Raw genomic sequence first — 23113 nt, 5'->3', positions numbered from 1 at the left:
CACCTTGGGGCGTCTGGTGAGCCTGTCTGTAGTGCTGAGCTACTGGCACCTCCTCCCGGTGTTCCTCTTCTCACTTCCCAGGCAGCCCTGAAGTGGGGGCATCAGGCTGCTGAGTTTGTAGTGAGCAAACACACTCTGCCTAATGACTTTCGTCTTGAGGCGAGAACTTACTCTGGCATGCCTGGGTTGCCACAGCGCTAGGCTACCCTGTGGGCAGAGCAACTGCAGCTGTAGTCGTGAGGGGTTTTTACATTTGAGCCTCTCTCTTTCACCCCCTTTCCTCTCCCCTCCCCCCAAATGATTTCTGTTCAAAGGAAAGTTATGAGTTGTGAGTTATGAGTTAATCATAACTGCAATCAGAAACCCAGTGGCTTCTGAGGACCTCAGTAGGTTCTGCCTGACAGTCGCTGATGAGAGACAAGGAAGACACAAGTGGTGAGCATAGGAGCTCGGGTCTAGATGCTAAACAAATTAACGTTCTGATAAAGATGCAGAGTGTGGAAAGAGCAGAATTTCAGACTGAACAGAGAACTCAGCCCGTGGAGAGTTTCCTGAGAAAGTGTGAGGACTTGAGTGCGATCCCCCAGAATCCACAGGAAACGTTAGCGTGAGGACTTGAGTGCGATCCCCCAGAATCCACAGGAAACGTTAAGTGTGGTAGAAAATTGCAGCACTGAGGGCAGAAGGGAGAGGGAGGAGCTCAGAGGGAGAGGGAGGGTCTCAGAGGGAGAGGGAGGGTCTCAGAGGGAGAGGGAGGAGCTCGGAGAGGGAGGAGCTCAGAGGGAGAGGAAGGAGCTCAGAGGGAGAGGGAGGAGCTCAGAGGGAGAGGGAAAGGCTCAGAGGGGGAGGGAGGGGCTTAGAGTGAGCTCGAGGTCAGTAAGAATACCTGTCTCAAAAGACAAGGTGGATGAAGATAGAAATGACGCTGGAAGTTAACCTCTGGCCTCCATAAACAACACAGACCTCTCTCTCTCTCTCTCTCTCTCTCTCTCTCTCTCTCTCTCTAAAAAAAAAGGAGTTTAAAAGGGATCTGAAAGAACTCTAAAGGATAGAAATGTCTAATAAAAATTTTAATGCCTAATAAAATTGCTCTCTAGTGCAGAGTGACCTCAAAATCAACCCGTTTCATACTTCAGAATCGAGGATAAGGCAAGATTCAGGGCAGAGAGCAACAATGAGGTGGCTAGAATAGGAACTTCTTCCCCAAAGGGAGCACATTGTGTCCCCAATGCAAGGGACAGCATCCATAGCAAGGGCTTGGCATCAGCATTCACATTTGGGACTCTGAGGTGGGGCAATCCAGATGAATCCAGTTTAATTATCTTTAAAATAGGGTGAGATAGTCAAGGAGGGATCCGGGAGAGCAAAGAACAGGGAAGGGCAGGAGAAACTCCCCAGAGAAAAGCACTTGACCTTCCCAGGAAGTCTGGAAGACTCTGGGGCTGGAGAAGGAATACACACTCAAGGGTATAGGCAGTCTCTGGAAGCTGGGGCCAGACCCAACTGACAGCAAGGATGTAGGGACCTCCATCATCCAAACTACCAAGGATTTGAATTCTGCCAAGGAACTGAATAGGTGAAAAGATGCATGTTCCCGAGAGCATATCCAAAGGGGCAGAGCCTGGTCACATCCTGATTACAACGCAGTCAGATCTGTGTGGGACTCCAGAACCACAGACCCAAAAAAGAAGCAATGTGTGCCGCTTCCCAGACTGTACTGATGCCCAGCTGCTACAGCAGCAACAGGCAACCGACAAGATATTATAAAGAGACAGACTTGGAACAGCACCAAATAAAAAAATCTACAAATGGAAATCACAGTGATTGAGACCTAAAACTCACTAAGAACGTTCACACTTAAACTTAGTAGAAATAGACTGTACTTGCCTGGAAAGAAAGTTCATACATCCCAGGGAATGCCGAAATATGTATCTAAAATGAATCTCAGAAAGACAGAGCGAGAGAAATCACATTGAGCAAGAAAATCGGTCAAGGGGCTGGAGAGATGGCTCAGGGGTTAAGAGCACTGGCTGCTCTTCCAGAGGTCCTGAGTTCAATTCCCAGCAACCACATGGTGGCTTACAACCATCTGTACTGAGATCTGGCGTCCTCCTCTGGCGTGCGGGCTTACATCGAGTCGAGGCAGAATGTTGTATACATAATAAATAAATCTTAAAAAAAAAAGAAAAAAAAGAAAATCGGTCAAGATTCTTCATTGCAAAAGGAAACTAGTGGGATGACCACTGGCTCAGTAGACAAAGACACTTGCCACCAAGCCTGACAAACTGAGTTCAGTCCCCAAGATCCGCGATGTAGAAAGAGAGAACCAAGGCCCACCAGTTGTCTCGACTTCATCGTGCATGCCTGCACCCAGGAACGTGTGAACACACACATAAATGTGTGTGCATAAGAAGGAATGGGGAAGGATTGTCTTAGTCACTGTTCTGTTGCTGTGAAGAGGGAGACACCATGACAAAGGCAACTTTGAAAAGCAAACATTTAATGGGGGGCTTCCTTCCATTTTCAGAATGTTCATTCATGGGCATCATGGCAGGGCGTGTGGAGGCCAGCAGGCAGGCATGGCCTCGAGCAGTAGCTGAGAACTCACTTCTGATCAGTAGGTTGTAGGCAGGGAGGGGGGCTGGGTCTGGCGTAGGCTTTTGAGACCTCAAAGTCTACTCTCAGTGACACACCTAATCTCACCTCCTCTCACAAGGCCACACTCACCCCACAAGGCTGCACCTCCTAATGTTTTCCAAACTGTTCCACTAACTGGGGGGCCAATGCTGGTTCAAACCACCACAGGAATGGGAAGCAAGGTGGAACCAGAGTAATGAGTTCACAGAAGCTGAAAGTTGAGATTTCAGGGGAAAATTAGATCGTCTGTTTGTTTTGTTGTTCTAAAGTAAAGGCGCCAGAAAGCACTCAGTGTTTAGGAGTGTGTATTAGAGAACCCCAGTTAACTTCAGACGGCTCACAACCAACTGTAACTCCAACCCCAGGGGATCAGCTGCCCTCTTCTGGTCTCTGCAGACGTTGCACTCATGGGCATATACACACATGGGCATATACACATGTGGATATATACACACATGGGCATATACACACATGGGCATATACACACATGGGCATATACACACATGAGCATATACACACGTGGGCATATACACACGTGGGTATATACACACGTGGGCATATACACACATGGGCATATACACACATGGGCATATACACACATGGGCATATACACACATGGGTATATACACACATGGGTATATACACACATGGGTATATACACACATGGGTATATACACACATGGGCATATACACACATGGGTGTATATACACACATGGGTGTATATACACACATGGGCATATACACACATGGGCATATACACACGTGGGCATATACACACGTGGGTATATACACACGTGGGCATATACACACGTGGGCATATACACACGTGGGCATATACACACGTGGGCATATACACACATGGGTGTATATACACACATGGGTATATACATACATGGGCATATACACACATGGGCATATTATACACACGTGGGCATATACACACATGGGCATATACACACGTGGGTATATACACACGTGGGCATATACACACGTGGGCATATACACACGTGGGCATATACACACATGGGCATATACACACATGGGCATATACACACGTGGGCATATACACACGTGGGCATATACACACGTGGGCATATACACGTGGGCATATACACACATGGGCATATACACACATGGGCATATACACACATGGGTGTATATACACACATGGGTATATACATACATGGGCATATACACACATGGGCATATACACACGTGGGCATATATACACATGGGTGTATATACACACATGGGCATATACACACATGTTCACACAATTAGAAATAAAATAAAATCTTTTCTTACAAATAAAGAATATAAGTCAGCAGGATCGGTCAACTTTATGCCTAAGAAAAACATAAGGAAAAATTGTGAGCTTAAACATTAAAAGTAGCTGCTTTTAATACATGCGTTAATAAATAAGGGAGCCAGCCCATCCATCAGAGTGTAGATAAAAGGAAAAACAGACAGAAAATCAAAGCGCAGCGTACTGAAGTCACAAAGCTGGACGGAAGCCTGATGCACCTACACCGTATGACAATACGTAACATCACATTTGTCTGTTAGGCTTAGACACTTAAACTGTTCTGCTTTAATTGCCGTCTGCTGTTTTCCGATGAAGTAAAGTAAGACATTGAGGGTTTGCACAGACTGTAATCTGGTAGGCTGGGAGCCTCTCGGCTAACAAACTACTACCCATCCAGCCGTTTGCGAGGTAGCTGTGCTGGAAGTTGTGAGTAGGGCGGGGCAAAGAAATGAATGCATAGTTTATGCTGGTCTGCTTCCCTGGGTTCTGCGTGGCAACATGACACTCTCTGGTCAAGATGGCTGCTGTTCAGTGACCCTTTTATTTCCCTCTTCCTGAGTCCTCGCAGAGGCCATTTCTTACCCATGTGGCTCCTGGTCCACTCAGGATCCCTGTGCTGGCCAGCCCTGCCCATCTCAATTCTAACCAAAAGTAGATGAAAGATTTCTAAAAGAGGGAAAAGGATAACTCATTCTCCATTTCACCCTCGAAGTGAATGCCATTTGATGGCCCTCCAACCCACGTGGAGATGGCTCTTGCCTGGTGGCACATTTGAGGTATAAGGCAGGTGTCACGCAGCCCAGGAAAATGGGCCCGAGACATTGACCACCCCAGAACTCGGTTCAGTGGGGTCTGTTCCCACAGCACAGGACTTCGTTCCTAAAAAGAAGAGACCTCAGCCACCATTCTTAAACATGAGAGTTCCTGTGGCAGCAGCCTGAGGGAGTTCTTCTTGAAATTTTATTGCAGAATTCAAATTGGATTGAGTTCAAATTATAGACTTCCTAAAAATAGTGGCTGGAGGCTAGCTGTAAATTTCAAGATTTTCCTAATTTACAGGAGCTCCCCTAGTACATCCAGTGGAGGACTCTCCGTGGTGGTCTTGTTAGCTTAGGGAAGGGGATCACATCAGACGCAGGGACCTGGAGGAGAGGCTGCCACACGGCTGCTGTGCAGACCGTCCGCAGTCGTGAAGCCCTGTGCGCTCACATAGTTGGAATGTCTTTGAAGTATTTGTCGCCAAGATCCTGTGGAGACAGCTAATAATACAGACAAGGCCATTGTCACTCATCTGGGGACTCGTTCCAGAACTGTCAGCATCTGACCTTCTGAGGCATAGGCTTGCTTCTTTTTGCAAGATAGATGTAACGGTTCTCCTGGGTGTTTGCTATTGTTGAGGTCATTTTCTTCCTTTTCCTCTTTCTCTGTGGTATGGCTGTGGTGTGCAAGAGTGTGTTTATGTTATCTGTGTGTGTGGACACACAAGTAAGCAATTCCACAGGCGTGTGGAGGCCTGAGCTTGACACTGACTTCAGGATCCTTTGTCAATCGCTCTTCCAGCTTGACGGTCTGCTCAAACTCAGAGTTAGCCCAGCAATGCTAGTCTAGCTAACCAGCTTGCTCTGAGATTCTCCCGTCTTTGCCTTCTGAGACTAGAACTACGGGGAGGTGGCCAGACTCGTCAGTATTCACCTGGGCTTGGGTGGCCTGAGCTTCAGGCCTCGTGCTTCTTCAGCCAGCTCCATTGCTGAGCTATTTTGAGACCTGTAATGAAAATGGAAAATGGGATATAAGTTGAAAATGCTTACTTACCGTAGTAAAATTTAACAGGAAAACATTTTCTTAAAGCAAAAACCTCATTCATCCAGGATTTGCTTCTCAAGTTCTGCGGTGTCTGTCTACTGCTGTGAAGAGGCACCGTGATCAAGGCAACTCATGAAAGAAAGCATTTAATTTGGGGGCTTGCTTACGGTTTCAGGTTAGTCTGGAATCATGGTGGGAGCATGGCAGTACACATGATGCTGTCACAGTGGGATAATAGCTGAGAGCTTTACATTCTGAACCATAGTCAGCAGGCAGAGAGAGGGAGTGGGGTTGGGGTGAGTCTGGTGTGGGCATTTGAAATTCAATGCCCACGCCCAGTTGCACACCTCCTCTGACAAGGCCATGCCTCCCAATCCTTCCAAACAGCTCTTCAGCTGGGGACCAAGCATGCAGCTATAGGAGCCTATGGGAGGCATTAGCTTTCAAAGCACCACTGTATTGTTAAAAAGTCTCCCCCCAAAATCTAAAATATTGGCTCTCTATCAACCTGATGCCCCATCCCAATGAGTGATACATTATTTTAAATAATCCAGTGATACATGTCATTAATAAATGTAGGGGTGGGATCGAGAGACAGTTCAGTGGACAAAGTGCCTGCTGCACAAACAGGGAAGACCAAGTTTCATTTCCAGAATTCACATTAAAACGCCAGGTGTGGCAATTTACACACATAATCCCAGCTCTGGAAAAATAGAGGCCAGCGGATCCCTGGGTCCTGCTGGACATCTAGTCTTGCCAACCAGTGAGCTCCAGGTTCAGTAACAAACCTTGTCCCAAAAAAGTAAAGTAGAGATGAGATTGGAGAAGACACCTAATGTTGACTTCTGGAGATGAGATTGGAGAAGACACCTAATGTTGACTTGTGGCCATACACATGTGCTCGCCCCCATGAACGAATAAAAAAAATAGTTTGAGAATGGCAGGTAGGAAGTGATTTTTAAAAACTCCATTCATATTTAAGAATTAGTGGTTCTCAATCCTAATAGACTATTGTGGTGGTTTGAATGTAATTGGTCCCCATAGGTTATAGGTAGTGACACTATTAGGAGGTGTGGCCTTGTTGAAGTATAAATTACCTTGTTGGAGGAAGTGTGTCACTGTGGGGGTGGGCTTTGAGGTCTCATATGCTCGAGCTATGACCGGTGTAGGACACAGTTTACTTCCTGTTGCCTAAGGATCAATATGCAGAACTCTCAGCTCCTCCAGCACCATGTCTGCCTGCCTGCCACCTGCCATGACAGTAATGAACTAAACCTCTGAACTGTAAGCCAGCCCCAATTAAATGCTTTCCTTTTAAAGAGTTGCTGTGGTCATGGTGTCTCTTCACAGCAATAAAAACCCTAACTAAGACAAATATTCAAGAGTTGTATGTACTTGCCAGAGCATGGAGGCTGGGGGGAGAGCAATGGTTTGTCACCAATGAAACTTTATAACAAAGTTAGGAAAAAGACTATAAAGGTCTCCAGGATCCTAGAGAGGAGGGAGGATTCAACCACCATGGTCAGATAGGTTGAGAAGGTTCCAGAGCCTCCTGAAGGCTCAGCAGGAGGCAGGGAAGCAGATAGGGAGCAAGATGTGACCGGTGCCAATACCCTAACACCATTTCCCTTTGATGTTAGCTCGTTTCTCAGGTGAGAAGTCCTGTTTGCAATACCCTAGCAGAATGCCTGTCAGTACCTGCGAGGGGAGCTTCAAAGCAGGGCTAGACTCCAACATTCCATTCTAAAGTCAGCCCTAGTCATCACTAAAGGAGAAATTGCCTGCTGCCCACCTGGCTTCCGCTCCAGGTTCACCCACAGGAGAAGGGCCCGTTGAGTTGCTGCTCTCAGCCCATGGGTCTTCATCTCGAACGTTTGTGGGAAAGTGGCACATTATTAACAGAACAAAGAAAGGGCTGTGACCAGAGCAGGTGGTGGTTGTGTTTTAGCCTTTCTGCTGGAAATCCCTCATTGAATAGATTCCCTCCCAAACTGAGACTGGCCTTGGCAGTCTGCTCATTGGGAAGCAAGAGAGAAAGAATAGCAAGGACTGCTGGTAATCTGCTAGAGGCTGCGGGGTATTAACTGGGCTCTACTGCTGTCTGATGTGGGCATGGAATAGAATGCTAGGGATAGAGTCTTCGCAAGCCACTCCCATAGTTATTTTGAACCTTACAATGCATTATTTTCTTTTTTGTTTTGTTTTTAATTTTATTGAAAAAGGGTTTCTCGGTGTAGCTCTGTGTAGCTGTCCTAGAACTCACTCTATAGATCTGGCTGGTCTTGAATTTACAGAGATTCACCTGCCTCTGCCTCCCAAGTGCTGGTATTAAAGGCGTGCGCCACCATTACCCAATAATTTACTCAATATTAATGTGTGTGTGTGTGTGTGTGTGTGTGTGTGTGTGTGTGTGTACAGGTGGATTCCAAGGATCAGACTCAGGTCATCAGGCTTGTTCAGCAAGGATGTTTAAGCACTCAGCCAACTCACCAGCTCCCATGTAATTGCATTTTATACTTATTAAGTGACCTTGTCCTTCCCTATAATTACCCAGATTTGATCATTACACATTTTATACATGTACTGAAATATCTCTCTAGACTCCGGAAATATGTAAGATTACTGTGTATCAATTAAAAGTGGGAGAAATGACTGGGACAGCTCAGCTGGTAGAGTGCTTGCCTAGCATGCAGGAAGCCCTGGGTTCCACCCTCCACGGTGTATAAACTAGGTGTAATTGTATACACTTTCAATCTCTGAATTTGGGAGATTGAGGCAGCAGGATCAAAAGTTCAAGGTCATCATAAACTAATGATCAAGTTCAAAGATAACTGAAAATGGAATAAATAAACAAAATAAATAAATAATGGAATAAATAGAAAAAGAAAGTGGAATGAAATCAAAACAAGGTTGAGTAGGGCTGGAAGAAAGACAGATGAGGCTAACGGGGCCCCTGAGCCTCCTGGACTATTCTTCCTGTGTGTCTACTGGGATATGCCCCTGGAAGGCAGGGCTTTAGGGAGGTGCTGAAATTGAGTTCATAAAGTACTGGGAGCTAGGTAGATGTATCAGTTGGTAAAGTGCTCGCTGTACAAGAACACAGACCTGGGTATAGTTTCCAGCTGTGAGGATCTTGTAGTCCCGGTGCTGGGGAAGCAGAGACAAGCAGAATTGGACTTCCGAAGTCAACCAGCCTAGCCAAATGGTTAAGTTCCCAGGTCAATGAGAGACCCTGCCTCAGAGATGAGGTAGCAGTGATCAAGGAGGACCGCCAACATCCATTCTGGCCTCTACACACATGAATCCCCACACACACCACATGGATTTAAGAAGAGCTAGAACAATTGCTGGGTTTTTAAGACAACATCTTTGGACCTGAGTTATGGGATGTGCATATTCAAGGTCAGGAGCCCAGGCTTCTCTCTTGAATTGGGATGGGGTCCTTGATGAATGGTAAACAGCTCAGGACTCCGGGGATGACCTTCAGATAGGCAGTGCCACTTGCTGGGAAAGAGTCTGTGCTGTCAGATCCCATGAATCAATCAGCGCTGTGGAGTGGGTGTGCAGACGCCTGTGGACTTTGTATCAGGATTACAGTGCATTGTGCAGAGCCAACCAGCCTCTTCCTTGTCTCTCGTGCATCAGGTCAAATTACTGTCAGAGCCCCAGCCCTGGCCCGGCTGCAGGAAGCATGCCTTGACTCTGAAGTCGAAGTTCGGCTGATGCTTACTGCTGTTGCTTTTATTCCCTAAGTCCCCAGAGAGTAGGACTGTATTTAGCTGTCGGACAATGCAAAGGCCTTTTGGGTGCCCCCTTGATGCCCTCCTACCCAGATGCATGACTATGTCAGTCACTGTGACTCAAAGGGAGAGCCCTGCCTCTCCCCCACCCTCAACCAGGGCTGCTGTACTGTGGAAAATGTCCCCCGACCCAGCAAACTGAGACCAGTCTCTGCTGCCGGCTGGACTGGAGCAAAGGTACTTACAGTCTGCAAGTTGATGGTGGGCCGTGTGAGCTCCGGGTCTCCCCATGACATCAGCTCAGCATTAAGAGCACATCCTCTTTCTGCTATCTCCCACTCTGCCCTTGACCCCCCCCACACACACACACAAAAATGGGTGCTTCTCACAGCCCAGAGCAGGGGTGACTCTTCTGTCTGCCTCCCAGGCTGTTCTCCCAGAGCACAGATGGACACCCTAATGGGATCTCCTAAGAAGGGATTTCCTAGAGCCTGGGTGTGTCTCCTGCTACTAGCTGTGGAGAAAACGAGAGTGGACAGACATCATTGCAAAACAGGGCTGCTGGAGTGATTACAACCCTTTGTATCCCTGGATGGCTGTGCTGTTCTCAAAGCCCCATTTGGCCCTTGGTCTGAGTAGCCAGGGTTGCCCATAGCTTAAATCATATAATGTTTTTTTCTACTGTCATTTTTGATGTACAGTCATGGTGGAGGAGGGAGCACTGAAAAACAGTTCCCCAGTCCACCGGTAAGGATCTTCTTTGGGGCACAGTCCAATTCAGGCAGAGAGAAAGAGGTTCTTGACTTCCTGAACAGACCTGAGGTCCTGGGGATGGAACCCAGGTCTCATACATCCTAGGTAAACCCAATACTTCTCAGAAGAGCTCCCTCCCCTGCCTCTTTTGACCTCTCATTTTTCTCATTAAGGTCTCATTAAGCTCCCTGGGCTGGCCTTGAACTCATCCTGTAGCTCAGAAAGAGCTGGACTTGCAATCCTCCTGCTTCCGTCTTCTCCAAGTCTGGCTATTACTCTTTTGTAAATAGAAAAATGGCTTCCTACTGCCCAGATTGGGACTTGGAATGTTCGTGGGTGCATCAGCATGTGAATGCCAAAAATATGACACCTCTGTCACCAGATGAGGAGAGTGAGGCTGTGTCCCTCATCCTCTCCAGGACCCCTGAGGGATAACCAGTTCTGTGACCAGTGACCCTCAGGCTGGCTGAACCGGAGTGTGGAATACGAGCCACACTCTTGGTTTTGCAGGAACTCTGGACCCTCTCCCACCTCCAGCAAATGCTCTCCGTCCACGATGGGCCCACATTTCACGATTGCTGCTGTCACGATGGCTCTCTACCAATAACCCAGAATAGACAGCTGTGTAACTTGCTGCTCACTAACAGCCGTGGGTTTCAGTGGGCTTGGCACCCTGTGGAAGGTGCTGGGGAACGCAAAATAGCACCGCCAAACCAGAGAACACTGGGTGGGCCCAGTTCCAGTGAGATGTGTGGATTCTGCAATGTGGTACCAAAGACAGCCGACTTTGAGAGTCTTAGAAAGAGTAAGAATCTTTGAAAGGAAGCAGGCTCCAGCTTGCCTAACTAAAACTGCAGGCCTGGGGGACCGGTCATCAAGGCTGGTATTCATAGATGACCGGGGACAGGCGCTCTACAGTGGAAATGCCTGTTGGTGGTAAACACTGTAACGACTGGGCCACCCTCACCACCAGATCCACAGACTTGGCAGCACAGCCCTGCTTTGAGCTAATTTGCTGCACATCAGGAAACTCCGGTAGCAATGTCTAAATGAACAGTGATGATCGCGTGTGATATATGTGCACGTGAGTACGTGGGTGCACGCACAGAGGCCGAAGGAAGGCATTGGTGGGGTGACATTTTGTTTGTGATCTAACAAATAAAGCTTGTTTTGATGGTTAGAGTGTGGAGCTAAGCCACTAGTTAGCCATAGAGGCCAGACAGTGGTGGGACACACCTTTAATCCCAGCACTCAGGAGGCAAAGGCCACTCTGAAATACAAATGAAATTGATCCAGTCTAAAAGAGAAGCAGAGCCAGGCAGTAGTGATTCACACCTTTAATTCCAGTGCTTGGGAGGTGGAGACAGGAAGGGCAGAGAGAGCAATGTAAGATGGGAGGAGACAGGCGCTCAGCCCATCCAGTCTGAGGATTCCTGGAGACAGGGCCTTGCCCACTTCGGTCTGAAGATTCAGTAGAGGTTAAAAAAAAAAATATCTCTAGTGACTGGTCTTTTACTTCTCTGATCTTTCAACATATATCACAATATATAATCCAATCTTGGGTTTTTATTATTAAGACCAATTAGAACTTGCGCTGCACATTGGTGTTCTATTCTGTCTCTCTCCACCTTGAGACAGGCTCTCTTGCTAAACCCGAAGCAAGGCTAACGGCCAGCAAGTTGCAGCTCTTCCCCTGTCTCCAGTCTCCCCTCCCTGTGCTGGGTTACAGCTGTGCAGCCATGCCCAGCTTTTTACATGGTTGCTGGGATCCATACTCAGATCCTTATGCCAGCAGGGAGCTCTCTTAACCACTGATCCAGCTCCTCCATCACAATAATAACTTTTCAAAATAGGTTTATACTTAATTGAGGTTTGCACAGGGAAATTTACTTTCCCAAGATCCCAGTTACTAAGATGAGAAGAGGAGAACTCAGACCCCACCTCCACCCTACCCCCAAGGCCTTGCCTCTGAGGCTATGCACAAGGCAACTGCCTGTTGCAGAGAAGACAGTGGGGCTCATCCTTTCCCAACATCTCCCCAAGCTCCTCCTTGTCTGTATGAGTCTCACATACAGCCCAGATACCAGGCAGCTGCTGAAAGATCTCTTACTGGGTGCCTGGCTTTGTTCCTGTGGCTTTAAGAAGGTTGGGAAATCTCAGAAAGAAAGCAGAATGTATTTAGCTGTGACTTGTCTCCTGTTTGACAATTTGAAAGAAGAGGAAGAACTATGGGCCATAAATTCCAGTCAAGGAAAGCCTGTCCTGATGCAGGGGTCTAGGACACGCGGGTCATCTACTCTTTCTTCTCTCCCCCTCCCCTTCCTCTTCCTCCTCTTTTCATGTTCTGCAGACCAATGCCAGGGCCTTGTGCATTCTAGTCAAGCCCTACCATCGAGTGACATCCCTAACCCTTGGTTTTTTGGAGGAGTCTCTCTATATAGCCCCAGTTGACCTTAAAAAGGCAAAATTTTCTTTACTTCTTCAAATATTCTTTCTAAAGTATCTACATTTGAATCAGATAGTAAAATGTTACCCATGCAATGGTAAACTATAGATTCAGGAAGTTGCATACGTATCATTTCCAATGGCTGCTGTACAAAATGTTGGCACAGGGTGGCGCTATTTAACATTCCCTGTGGGAGAACCTTCCATTGATATCTCTTAGCAGGTTGAAAATTATTATAAGTAGGCACCATGAAAGCAAATTTTTCTGTTTTTTCTTGTAAAGGTATAGTGAAGAAGCAATCTTTTAAATCAATAACTATAAGAGATCATCTTTCAGGCAATAGAGAAGGCAAAGGAATTCCAGACCATAGAGAGCCCATTGGCTGAATCACCTTATTAACAACTCTTAGACTGTCACCAGTCTCCATTTTCCAGATTTTTTTAACAACAAATACAGGAGAATTCCAAGGGCTGATTGATTCTTCTATATGCTGAGCATTTAGTTGCTCCTATACCAGCTGTTCTAAAGCCTGCATCTTCTCTTGTTAGAGGCCATTGCATAACCCATACGGGTTTGTCTATCAACCATTTTAAAGGTAGAGCTGTTGGTGCCTTTGAAATATCAGCAGCTATTGTGCCCTGTTCTTATACAACCTGAATCAACAGTGACTGTTCTTTATAATATCTTGTAATATCTTTCCCAAAAACATATGTTAATTTATGGTTTGTTTCTAAGATTGGGGGAATGTTAATCTGAGTACTCCATTGCTGTAACAAATCATGTCCCCACAAATTCATTGCTATGTTAGCCACATATGGTTTTAATATTCCCCTCTGTTCTTCAGGCCCTATACATTTGACACATCTCATGCTCTGATTTACCTGCGATAAAGTTCTGATCCCTAAAAACTGAACATTTATGTCCTATAGAGGCAAATTTGGATGACAAGAATCCAATGAAATTATTGTTAGATCTGCACCTGTGTCTTATATTAGACCTTCAGTGACAATGTCATTTATTTGTATTTTTAATTTTGGTCTTTGTTCATTTATAGAAGTTTGCCAAAATACTCGCGTTATGGTTTCTCCTGAATTTTTTATTCTCTCTTCTACAGCTGTTCTATTATCCAGAGCAGTTTGGTTTCCAACAATAGGCATTAGGTTCTTTAATTACTGTGGAAAGGAGTTTCCTCTACAATGGCAGAAAATGACTGAACTGGATTTGGCATTAGGGGCCTGCAAGAGGCCCCTCAAGGAGTTTTCTGATGGCCCAGGATTACCTTGAATATCCCTTGTTGGCCGACATTCGTTAGTCCAGTGCCTGCCTTTGCCACGCTTTCTGCATAATCCAGAAGGGAGGGGCGTTCTGAATGGATTACGCTTAGAAAAAAAATATTGTTTCTAGGAACACACTTTTTTACAATCCCTTTTAAAGTGACCTTGTTTGCCACAATTGAAACACTTGACATTTCCATTTTTCCTCAAACCTCTGGAAATCACCTCTCCTATCCAAGCATCATCATGGTCATGAGGTTCAATATTAATTATATCTCAGGTCCATTCCTCCAAAGGTGATGACCTTGCCTTTAATGGCCTAATTATCCTTTTGTATTGAAAATAAGAATTTTCAAGGACCATAGATTCAATTATTATTTGTCTAGCTTCTGAATCTGCTATCATTCAATTTACTGCTGATGTCAGTCTTTGTAAGAAATTCATGAAGGTTTCCTTTGGGTCCTCTGTGACTTTGGTAAATGACTCAATTTTCTTTCCTACTTCTTCGGTTCTGTCCCAAGCATTCAAAGCTGCTGCATGGCATAAAGCCAGGTCATGGTCAACATATAGAGATTGCCTTTCTATAGTAGCATAATGTCCTCCATGAATTTGGTCTTGGGAGCTTTTCATACCTCTAGCTTTACTCCATTGTTCAATAGTCTTAGCTTCTTCTCTGAACCAGGTATTCCATTGTAATTGTGGAGCAGGCTCTAAAACAGCTTTAACCAAGCCTATCCAGTCTTTAGCGATTATTCTCTTACAAACTGACCACGAGTTTAGCATTTGCTTCACAAAGGGTGAATGCATGCCATATGGGACTATTGTTTCCTTGAATCTTCTTAAATCTAACATTGGCACAGGAGTCCCTTCAGCTCTTACAGAGCCTCTAGCATTTGGCAATTCCTGTATTATTACTGGATATATTAAGGTTGGTTGTTTGAAAACTTTAGGCTGTTCCTCTCTATTCTTATACTACATTGTTGAAATTTGTTCTCCATTAAATTCCTCTGTCTGTTCTTACAGGTGTAAGATGGAATCTCAGAGTTGTTTTGATTTGTATATCTCTGGTGACTAAGGATGTTGAGCATTTCCTTAAGTATCCTTCAGCCATTTTAGATTCCTCTGTTGAGAGTTCTCTGTTTAGGTCTGTACTCCATTTTTCTATTGGATTATTTGTTCTTTTGATGACCAATTTCTTAAGTTCTTTGTATATTTTGGAGATTAGACCTCTGTCTGATGTGGGGTTAATGAAGATCTTTTCCCATTCTGTAGGCTGTTGTTTCGTATTGTTGACCATGTTCTTTGCTTTACAGAAGCTTCTCAGTTTCAGGAGGTCCCATTTATTGTTTCTCTCAGTGTCTGTGCTACTGGGGTTATATAGGAAGTGGTTCCCTGTACCACTGTGTTCAAGTGTACTTCCCACTTTCTCTTCTATAAGGTTCAGTGTGGCTGGCTTTATATTGAGGTCTTTGATCCATTTTGGACTTGAGTTTTGTGCGTGATGATAGATATGGATCTATTTTCATTCTTCTACATGGTGATATCCAGTTATGCCAGCACCATTTGTTAAATATGCTTTCTTTTTTTCATTTGATATTTTTTTTTGCTGCTTTGTCAAAAATCAGGTGTTCCAAGGTGTGTGGATTAATATTCGGGTCTTCAATTTGGTTCCATTGGTCCTCCTGTCTGCTTTTAGATTTGAATATCTCTATGGTCTGTTTTATTAAGTTTTTCTAAAACTTGTATCTTAGCACTCAGATTAACCAACTTTTTTAGTGATGAAACAAAAATGATAAAGCTGAAAATGTTTACAATTGATAGCCCATAAATCCCATTAAATTAGTTATCCTCTCATTTAATCATCCCGTTTTCAATCTGTCCAGTATATTCTCATACAGAGATCCAAATACCTTCATTTTTAATGTGTGGGGAAAACTCTTTTAACTAATTCCTCCCTTTAAGAATTTCCAATTTTCTTACCAAATCTACCGATGATGTTGATGAAGATGTAAGACTTATTGCTGCTGTGTAGAACATGAAAGCCTGTTTGGATTTCAAGGCAGCTACCTAGTTTGGCAGCAGCCCAAGGAGTTCAGGGAGAATTCACCAGGAGAGAGAAACAAAAAACCTATTCGGTAGGTCGGTAGCTTCAGTAATGTGTAGCTCCAGCCTATATTGGTGACTATAAAGCCACAAGAAAATGGTTTTTTTATGAATTCATAAGTCAAGTAGTGTGTGCCAAATGTAACATGAATGATAAAAACCCAGAGACAGATACTGGCATTCAAGCTGAAGATCAGAAAAGCAAAACAGTCAAACACTAGAGAGACCTTTTACCTCTACCAAATCATCAAACCAGAAGAGCGAGATTCCGTCTCCACCAACCTCAGACTGCACACTCCAGTGAGTTCCTGTCTCTTCCCCTTCATAGTCCCCTCTCTACCCAGCCATATTGCTCCTATCTCCACCTCCCTAGTGCTAGGATTGAAAGTGTGTGACTCCCAAACACTGGGATTAAAGATGTGAACCACCACCTTCTGGATCTGTTCTGGATTGATATTGTGTAGCCCAGGAGAGCCTTGAATTCACAGAGATCCATCTGCCCGTGTCTCCTGAGTCCTGGGAATAAAGGTGTGTGCCACCACTCCCTGGCTGGTATGGCTGACTAGTGTGGCTGCTTTGCCCTCTGATCTTCAGGAAAGCTTTATTTGTTAAAACACAAATAGTATACTACTATAGAATAGTCTGGGTCTATGAGGGCTCTCTCCAGGAGGAGATAGTGGGCATGAAGTGGGCAGTTGAGGGGGCTTGCCTCTTTACCTCTTGATTCCCATGCATGCACAGCCTTAGTGAGCTGGGCTCAGTGCAGAGCTATTTCTTGACGCCTAGTGAGACAGGATGCCCTTCTCCATGCCTTACTGTCCCAACTGGGCCCTGGCATTGTGACCCTGGGTTCCTGTAGCCAATAGTAGCAGACAGATTACAAGACCAAGATATTGCTTAGGCGCCACTGAGAAAAGCCAAAGACAGCAAGAAATATTAACCCAAGTAACAAAATAATAAAAGACTAAAGGCAGGGGAACATGTCTTAGTGACTTCTGTTACCTTAGTTACTTCTGTTACCTACTTAGTTGCCCTGCCAAAAGCGCCCTAAGGGAGAGAGGGTTTCCTTTGGCTCACAGTTCAAGGATACAGTCCCGTGGTGGGGAAGTCACAGTAGCAGATGCATGTGATAAGCGGGATGCATTGCATCCTCTGGCAAGAAGCAGAGAGAATGCTGCATGCTCCTGCACAGCTCACTTTCTCCTTTCCATACGGCCTGAGATCCTGGCCCAGGGAATGGCGCCACCCACCTAAGTTAACCGATGCAAGACCATCCCCCTAAGCATGTACAGAGGCTAATCTAACCTAGATATGCCCTCTCCGATGTGCCAGGAGGCCTGTCTTATAGGTTATTCTAGCTCTGGTCAAGCTGACAATTGCGCTAACCATTACGGAATGCATAATGAATAGCTCCAACACCCCGCGGTTCAGTTCATGTAGCCGTGGGGAGGATCCATGAGGCCCCTGCATGAAGCATCTTATCCAGCAAAGCGTTGCTGCTTTTTGAAGCTCAGGCTTTGAAGAATGCTGCAACCTTCCTCTGTGACATAGACAGTGGCGAGCACACTGCCCAGGCCTCACACATCAGCATATCCCTTGCAAGGGAGCAAGCCGGGGCATTTCGGCTTCTAGCATCTCGGCTTCTTCGGAAACTCATCAAACATGCCCTGCTCGGCTGCTTGACTCTCCTGCCAGCAGTGTCCCTGGTGTCTGAAAGGAGGCCTTTGGAAAAGGACGCACTTGGCTTTGAGATCGGAGACGGCCTGCTGGGGAGTTATCTGGAAAGCTTTCTCTCTAATGAGCTAAATGCACTCCCATCCTCATTTGCTTCCTGACGCTGTGATAAACACCGTTAACCTAAACAACCTGGGGAGGAGAGTGTTTCTTTGGCTTACATGTCCATCATTCAGGGCAGACTAGGGAAGAGCTCAAGCAGGAGGAAGGAAATAAGGCAGAAGCTGCCATAGGGGTGCTGCTTACTGGCTTGCTCCCATTGGCTTGCTCAACCTGCTTCTTCATACAACCTAGGACCACCTGACCATGGGTGGCATCACCCACTGTGCTCTGGACTTTCCCACATCCATTATTAATCAAGAGGATACTCCATACACGTGTCTGCAAGCCAATCTGATGGGGATGCTTCCTCGGTTTTGGTACCCTCTTCCCAGATGACAAAACCCACCCAGCACTTCTCCTCTCCATCACAGTCTTCTACTTCGTTCTCTGTGCTGTGATCAATACTCTAACCCAAAACCATTAACATACGCTAATTAGCAATCAAGAAAATGCCTCACAATCTGATGGAGGAAATTGAGGCTCCCTCTTCTTGGGTCTCTCTAGGTTTGTGTTAACAGCTGGAGGCAGCTATGACACGCAGCAAAGCTTTCCTCTAACATCCCCCGGGGGAGACATGAATACAGGTCTATTCACACCCCTACCGGCTGTGTAACTTGGCAAGCAATGAATCTATTGGACCGACTCACACAGCATGGACGAGTCAGTAAAAGTCAGTAAAGGAGCATAAGTGACCCCCAAATATCTGCCTCATCACAAAACTCCTCCCCACCATGGATGACAACCTCATGGAAGCCACATTATAAAGGTCCCCCTCTCAGTTAACCTCCACTTCCTGTACAAGCTAGTGTCTCTCAAGGTCTCTTGCAGTTGCCAGAGGGCAGGATGGAATAAGGGCTGGACTCTCAGGTGAAGGTAACAAGTCTGTTCCCATTATTACAGGCCGAGTGGCCTCTATGTTTATTTATCCAGTTGTCACAGCAACCAGGCCAACATGACCTCTACTCCGAACTGTGGATGGAGCGAACATTTCATACACAAAGGAAGAAAAGCCATTTGCCAAAGCTATAAACAATCACCTGCAGAGGAAGACAGGTGCCAGCAGGAAGAGGAGATTTATCCAATGTGACCACACTGGGAGGAGGCAAAGAGATCCAGCAAACCCAAGTCCGTCTTCAGAGTCCTGAAGTAAGATCAGAATTTAGTTAGAGGGCCAAGACCATGTTTGTGTAGGCAGCCCTGGGTGGTCCCACCCACCACTGACCCATCTGGGTTGTCTGGGTTTTAATCTCATCCCATGAGGTGATCTGCCACGTGACGAGATCTGGGTAAAATCTCTTTCTGGGAGACAAGTTCCCCTCTGGATGGCATCTTTTTCTTCTTTAGCATGACATTCCTAGGGAAATTTTTATTCCTTTGGAGTCCACTGTTTCATTAGTCTGATGGATTGAGACACCAGTGTCTCTTTGGAATATCTTCATTCCTGCCAGTCACCATTTCTCTGAAATCCAAGCTCCAGCTTCTTCCAGAAGAGCTGAGTCTGGGGTGAAGATGTGGCTGGTGTGTTATGAAAACGCGTCCTGATTCAGCCCTTGCCAGCTCAGGAGAGCTCAGTGCAGTCACTGGGGTGGAAGTAGCTGAAAGGTGGAAAAATACACTGAAGACCCAGCCGCTCTGACGGTCTGGGATCCACTGAGCAAGAAGGGGATGAGTGTCCCTCTGCGCGGCAGAGGTGGGCTTTGTGCACGCAGATGTCTGATGCTCCCCCAAGCGCCTCTGCTTCACATCAGAACTGACAGCTGTCACTACTCATGGTCACCCTCGAAAGGAGAGAAAACCCATCTTGCAGGAGAGGCTCCAGGGGTCTTACTACCTTATAAAAGCCTCTGTGCCTGATATCACTGGAGCAGCTGCGCTACCCAGCTGTGCTGCCACAAGCAAGGTTCTCTCAGTACGTATCCCAGGTACTTTAGTCCCCAGAATAGACAGCGTGACACCTGGCATGGAGAACCTGGTTCTATAGAACAGTTTCTCTCTAATCAAGAGGAGAAGCACAGCAGACTCCAAAGGTCTGCCTGCCAGAAATTTTGTGCCGGTTCAATTGGTTCATGGAAAAGGAAGCCGAGACCAATCACCCTTCAGAAATGAGCTTTGTTGGGAGCCAAGTCCCTGCAATCACGGTTCCAGGACTGGGCCTTGGCATAGGAGAGCATTGTGGAGGTTGGAATATCATGTCAGAGACAAGGCAGGACCTTGGAGTGACAGATAGTCTTCCTATTGAAACCTGGAGGGGGGAGACAGAGAGGAAAAAAGGGAGAGATGTAGTAGGAGCTGCAGGCCCCTTCCCACAGCCCGGCCCTGGCCGCCTGGCTAGCTTATGCCCCGAAATAGCAACATACAAACGGTATTCTTTTGAGCAATGCTTGGCCCATTTCTATTAATCTGTGTAGCACCCCAAGGTGCACTTACTGGGAGAGAGAGATTCAAATGTAAGAATAAGAGAGATAGCTGCCCTATTCAGTATTATGGGCAGCCTCAAAGCAGGAGGGGGTGAAATCCCACAAGCAGATAGTGGGTCTGTGTTCTAACACTGTGAACAGACCAGACGGCACACTAGTGACCATGTTAATGAAAATGCAAGCTGTGGGCAGCTGCTCTGGTGCGTTAGTCTTCTCCTCTGGTGTGGCATGTCGCTCCACCTGGACCTGGAACGATGACCAGAAGCCCATGGCAAAGATGCTCAAGAGCGGGCATCCTTCCTGGTCCTCCCAGACCTTTGTGCTGTCCTGTTGAGTCTCTCAACAGCCGTACAGCTAAGGCTAGAGCATTCGCAAGAGGGAACTCTCAGGGCCCCAGACTCCTTATAGGCTGCAAATGTCCTCAACTTGCATTTATATTTGTTAGGGCATTTGCTTACTCATATTTTGGTGGACAAGTAGACAATAAATAAGTTTTTTTAAGAAAACATGCAGAAGCCGGGCGGTGGTGGCGCACGCCTTTAATCCCAGCACTTGGGAGGCAGAGGCAGGCGGATCTCTGTGAGTTCGAGACCAGCCTGGTCTACAAGAGCAAGTTCCAGGAAAGGCTCCAAAACCACAGAGAAACCCTGTCTCGAAAAACCAAAAAAAAAAAAAAATGCAGAAAATCAGTAGTTGCAGGAAAGGGTTCCCACTTATGGTAGCTACTCTCCCCCACCTTTTTCCATTCTCCTGTGTTTGTGATTTGTGCATGGGTATATGTGCATGTTTGCATGGATATGGACACACATGGATATGTTCACACATGTGGAGGCCCTTGGTTGATGACAGCAATAATCCTTGATTGTTCCTCCACCTTGTTCATTGTGGCAGGGTCTCCCCATCAAACCCAGGGTTCACTTGTATGGTTAGTCTCACTAGTCAGTTCTCTCTGGGGCTCCCCTGTCTCTGTTCACCTGACATTTCACATGGGCCCTGGGGATTCAAACCGTGGACGTCATGCTCCTGTACAAGTGACCCCCCTCAGCCCTAGCTGTTCTTGACTGAAGACTTGATGGGATCTGGGGTCAGCTAAGAGGTAAGCCTCTGAACTAGATCTCCAGGGTCCTGGAATGACTAGCAGAAGAGGAACACACACACACACACACACCGCGTGCACGCGTGAGTAATACCTTCAGATGCTCTCGCACACCTGCCTTTGCCCCTAGTGAGAGCACTGTTCTGTTCCTGCTGCTGCCCTCCTGTGCTCACACGGGAGCACAGCTTCTTCAGCCTTCCACCATGAACTGAAGAGCCGTGACTCTCCAGGAACCCACCAGGTCTCCAGTGCCAGATTCAGACTGATGAGGCATCCAGCCTTGTGGATTGAGCAGCTTTCGGTTTCTGAGCCTCTCCAGTGTAAGACAGGCATTGTTGGACTCTTGGCCTATATCATGTAAGCCGATCAATATCAGTTCTGCTCCCTAGAGAACCTGAACTGGGGTGCCACATGACTATCACCATAGAATTACAAACCAAATTACAAAGCAGGATTTGATGAGACGGCACAGAGGTCAAGAGCACCGGCTGCTCCTCCAGAGGACCAGGGCTCAGTTCCCAGCACCCACTTGGCATCTCCCCACTACCTGGAATCCATCCCAGATCCAATGCCTTCTTCTGACCTCCAGGGGCACTACATGCACACGGTGCCCAGACATACAGACATATAAACACTTACACACATAAAACAAAGCAAAAAAAAATAACATCTTAAGCTGAGTGTGGTGGTGCACACTTTAATCACAGGGATCTCATTAAGTTTAGAGTCAGCCTGGTCTACACAGTGAGTTCCAGGCCAGTCAGGGATATATATCTAGCTCCTGCAATAAAACAAACAACCAAAAATTCAAAAACTAAAGAAGAAACTGTAATCTTATACCCATCAGAACAGTTATTGAAAGAAAGCGAAAGATAGTTAATATTGGTGTTATTTTACACACTATTGATGAGAATATACACGAATACAGCCACTATGGGAAACAGTAAAGAGATTCCCCCCCAAAAAAAACTGAAAATAGAAACCATTCTTTGGGGTTGAAGGAATTGAAAGCCATATATGGAAGGCACAGCTTCATCCCTTCGTTTCCTGCAAGCCAGCTTCCCAACAGGCCAGAAACAGATCCTTAAAAGACATTGTGCTAAGTGAAATAAGTTAATCACAGAAGGACAAATTATCATATGGCCCCAATGACATAGAAACACTAAAATAGACTCACAGATGCAGACTGTCCAATGGTGATTTTCAGCAGCTGGGCAGACGTGAGTGGTAAAGACAAAAGGCTCAAGGCCTAGAGTCAAGTCCAGCAAACAGCATAGTACAGTCAGCAGTACTATTTTGTTAAGGAGGTGTGTCCTGTTATGTTGTGTGTGCACTAGGTCTCTACATATGAGTATGTATAGCTACATGTGTATGACATGTGAGTACGTATGTATATTATGTTGAGTATAGGTAGGAGCCCACACTCTTACCACTCCGTCAACCTGGCAGTTATCCCTACCCAGACCATGCCTCTACCTCCTCAGAGCCCAGATATTAGCTGCTTAAACTGAGGGGACAGGTCTATAGCAATGAAACTGGCACCCTTTCTGAGAAGAATTACATACGTTGGAAAACAATTGTTTTCACAAAAGTTATTTGAGGGCACCAAAGAAAAAGTCCAGCCGGGACTTGAACACTTGAACAAGACCCCAGAGTGGAGGGAAGCACCGAGCGGGCCTCACATCTGCTGCTGCTTTTTCC

General features: G+C 46.1%; 1 protein-coding gene across 4 annotated transcripts in view; it reads left to right on the top strand.

Moving 5' to 3' along the window:
• The window catches only part of Slc35f3 (solute carrier family 35 member F3), a 225422-nt gene that overhangs the window by 179995 nt on the left and 22314 nt on the right, over positions 1–23113 (top strand). The gene's annotated exons all lie outside the window — the stretch shown is intronic.

This window comes from Microtus oregoni, unplaced genomic scaffold (assembly GCF_018167655.1).
Source record: "Microtus oregoni isolate MIOR12 unplaced genomic scaffold, Mior012 000004F_ref0000308, whole genome shotgun sequence".
In the NCBI taxonomy this organism is placed as follows: Eukaryota; Metazoa; Chordata; class Mammalia; order Rodentia; family Cricetidae; genus Microtus; species Microtus oregoni.
The sequence above is the reverse complement of the archived record's forward strand: the minus strand, read 5'-3'. Positions and strand labels throughout refer to the sequence as shown.